We start from the raw sequence: 4,329 nt of genomic DNA, 5'->3' as shown, positions 1-4,329 counted from the left end.
TTTTTGGGCCCAAAATATGAACCTGATCAGATCAGAGAGACAATTGAGGCCGGCAGCCCAAATCTTGATGATGCAGCATGTGAGAAACGTGCCTCTTTGTTCGTTCAAGAAACATGAGATTTGGTCCACACATTAAGTTGGTGTAACTAATAATCTATTTTTTATCTTTTGTTTTTTCTCTTTTTGAATCGCAGCCGTCGCCCTATTTTAAACAAAAAAAAATCTGAAATGCTAATTTGATCACATGAATCTGACGGTTGAGATCAAAATGCTAACTGAGTAACGGATGGTAAGTGCGGCCACTGTCAACTCGTTGTCAGTGTTTTCACGCAAGGTTGCTCCGAGATGAGGAACAGATCCATGGAAGGCGCTGACATTGCTGGGGAAGAGATGGGTACTTCTTGAGATGGCTATAAATGAGACATCACCTATGTGATGATCGTAGAGTAAAAAGGCGATCAAAATGCAAAGTGCTCCGCTGCTATTCTCAGCCGCTAAAAGGTTCGTAATCTGTGAGCCATGTCTATGTGCTACGTTCGATCGAGCGCCGTCTTCCTCTCTCTTCCATGCATGTAGTTGTGTATTGTGGGTTGCAGGCTAGAAGGCAAGGTGGCCTTGATCACCGGCGCAGCTAGCGGCATCGGCGAGGCCACCGCCAAGCTCTTCGCCCGCCACGGCGCCAGGATCGTGATCGCTGACGTCCAAGACGACAAAGGCCACGCACTCTGCAGCGCCCTCGGCCCTTCCGTTGCCTCTTACGTCCACTGCGACGTCACCAACGAGTCGTACGTTTAGCAGGCCGTTGACGCCACCGTCTCCCACCACGGCAAGCTCGACGTCATGTTCAACAACGCCGGCATCATCGGCGAGCCGTGCCTGCGGCTCCTCGAGTCGGAGAAATCAGATTTCGAGCACGTGGTGGCCACCAATCTGGTAGGGAGCTACCTGGGGACGAAGCACGGGGCGCGGGCGATGCTGCCCGCACGCCGGGGCAGCATCGTGATCACCGCGAGCGTGGCGTCGGTGATCGCGAGCATAACGCCGGTGGCATACACCTGCTCCAAGCACGCCGTGCTGGGGCTCATGAAGAGCGCGGCGCTGGAGCTGCGCCAGTTCGGGATACGCGTCAACTGCGTGTCGCCCTACGCGCTGCCCACGCCGCTGGCGATGAAGGCGTTCGGCATGGGGGAGGAGGAGCTTTCGGACAACATGGAGGAGCACGCTACGCTCAAGGGGGTGAGGCTCAAGGCGGAGGACGTGGCGGAGGCGGTGGTGTACCTGGCCAGCGACGAGTCCCGATACGTGAATGGGCTCAACCTTCTTGCGGACGGGGGGTTCTCAACCGGAAACCCCTCGCATGGCTTGTTTCGCTACTCCATTCCCGAGAACAAGTGAAGCCATGTGATTTCGTACTCCGTTCCCTCACACAGTAGCCATCTGCTATCGAAGCCATGTGATTTCCTGTTCTATTTTATGAATTATCTCAAAAATTTTAATATATATTATTGTCTGGATAGGAGCATATGGACAGATCTGTATTTAAAATTTATTTATCTTTTAAATATATGTTTTATCTCATTAATGATTGTTACATTTCGTCTTGATTAATTTCCTTGTTAGCATGACAAAAATTTCCTATTCTTCTGCAAGCACATTATTCTGATAGTGCTTGGCGTGATCTTCTGATGCTATATATATATATATATATATATATATATATATATATATAGAGAGAGAGAGAGAGAGAGAGAGAGAGAGAGAGAGAGAGAGAGAGAGAGAGACTGAAGTCTTATACCATTGGAAAAAAATTAATATATAGTGTAAAAATCATAAAACCTAATACTTACCTTTCGAATTGGTCACCGACGATGTATATCGGTTACGATAGACCCATATCATGTGCAAAGAAAAGATAATAAGAAAAATAAAAAATTATTCAGAGGAATAGGAGAATTTAATTTTTTTTTAAAAAATAAATATTAATAAAATTATTCAGATGAACACAAGATTAATATGATTTAGCCAAAAATAAAATAAAATCATTTATACGATCAATTATAGAATTTTTTAATTATCTTTATTAAGACAAATCTTTTTATACATTACCTCAAAAGAAATTTAGAAGCACCTAAGGTTTTTATCGCATCTTATTCTTCTTCCATCAAAACTTGAGATAATGAGATATTTTCTTCCTCAGTCGTAAGATTTATTCTCCTATAATATTATCTCTAAAAATATCAATATATATAATTATAATTAATTCTTTCAATGTTAATTATATTAGTTAAGAAAATCAATGCCACCGTAGCGACCGAATATTTTGAAATCACAAAGATTGTCCGAGGGTCGATGATCAATAGTGAAACATAATCATTACATGTGAAAAGATAAAACTGGGGGAAAGACGAGACATCCTACAGTAGCCTACATGATTGATGGTACCCCTGTTATTGATAAGAATGTGACAACTAACGCACATCATAAAAATATGGAAAGGAAAACGTGAAGTAAATTAACTCAATGTTGACAAGACAGACAAAATCTTATTTTTAATAATTAATAAGACTCAGACTTAATATTCTAATAATTAATAAGGAGTCTGAAACATAGATATATGTTATATCCCATCAAATGTCTTATTAGTCACACATCGATCGTAGATATTGATTTGATACTATTTTGGACACATATTTCTCACAGCACGTCGGCCAAGACTCTCTTGTCCCATTCAGACTAACTTCAAAACCACTCCCACAACAGAAAAAGTTTGACACACAATCAATCTCAGCAATATTGTATCAGAGCCAAGATTCGAAAAAAAAAACAAAAAACAAATTTAAAAAATGAGATAAATGTTGACCAAAGTCATGTGAATAAAAAAATTCAAACCGCAGTTTGACTGGGGGAGACAATTGAGTTGAATGAGAGCCATCATCATTAATTAACAATATTTCAAAGATAGATATGTTAAAATTAAATTTAGAGAGAAATGTAAAATAATTAATCATGTAATTTTGCCCTAATGGTCAATGAAAATTTCCTTTTTCTAAATTTTGCAACAGCAAAAAAAAAAAAAATCTATCGACTGATGTGATTACACAACCATTCCCAACTTGACCAAGATGAATAACATATACTTCAGTAGTTCATTTTAGTTTTTGAAAACTATTATTTCATATGTCTTCACATAATTTATCAATAGTATTTTATTGTTTTTTCATCTCGTTTTATATATAAGCAAATGATGCCTGTCTTATCTCTCTCATGTCATTAGTCTTCTCCAAATCTAATCCATGGCATGTAGCAATCCCTCTTTTTCACCCTCTCCAAATCTACGATCTGCAATCCGTGGATCGTAGTACTTAAATCTCTTTTATACTCACTACATAGAGTTTTGACGAGTAATTAATAGGTGCATAATTTGTCAAAAATCTTACAATGAGTTTGGATCAAACTAATCAAAGTTGATATGTATTAAATCAGATACTAACTGAAATAAAAAGAAAATAATCTTCTAAATTATGGGTCAGACCTAGTACGTGTAACCAATTCTTTTAATCTTAGCCATATAAAACTAACTATTCTCTCAGCCCATCTTTCCTATCTCACATGCATTAATATTTTTAATATATTCTCAGGCGTTTATTGTCTTCCCCTTGCTCTTAAATTCAACCCACCTCTTCTCATCTCACGCATATAAATTTTTTTGACATCTTCTCATATTCATGTTTGATCACAGATTAATATATAGGGTGGTTCATTCATTTCTGTTATCCGATGTGACTCATTTTCATTCAATCATCACTTTAAATCATTCAAATCAATTATTTTATCCACCAGCTATATATTAAAAATCTTACAATAATAAATCTAAATCAAATTAGTTAAAAGTTAACATATATTAAGTTAAGCACCTACTAGGTCATGACTCAAACCTAGTATATGTTTGAGGCTCTTTTAATCCTTAGTCATATGGATCATCCTTTTTTATCTTTTATATATATATATATATATATATATATATATATATATATATATATATATATATATATATATATATATATATATATATATATATATATTTTTTAATATCTTTTTTTTTTTTTATCATGTGTGAGTTTATGATTTTCTATAGTTTCAGTCCATCCCTTATTATACACAACTATTTCCAATATGATTGGGTGAAAAATGGGATCTCCCAACCTTTTTTTTTACTGTATATGTAATGTTGATACGGAAAGAGACATAAACTTAGACACTGCGTCGCCTACCCTCTTAGAATGTCTATACATCAAACATATCCTTTTCCAATGAATTATCGTGAGCAAG

The 4,329-nt window shown here is 37.1% G+C and overlaps 1 pseudogene; it reads left to right on the top strand.

Annotated features, from left to right (window-relative positions):
* The first annotated feature begins 360 nt into the window (after positions 1–360).
* LOC135598146 (momilactone A synthase-like) lies at positions 361–1,578 on the top strand (annotated as a pseudogene).
* The last annotated feature ends 2,751 nt before the right edge of the window (positions 1,579–4,329 follow it).

This window comes from Musa acuminata, chromosome BXJ2-1 (assembly GCF_036884655.1).
Source record: "Musa acuminata AAA Group cultivar baxijiao chromosome BXJ2-1, Cavendish_Baxijiao_AAA, whole genome shotgun sequence".
Lineage (NCBI taxonomy): Eukaryota > Viridiplantae > Streptophyta > Magnoliopsida > Zingiberales > Musaceae > Musa > Musa acuminata.
The sequence above is the reverse complement of the archived record's forward strand: the minus strand, read 5'-3'. Positions and strand labels throughout refer to the sequence as shown.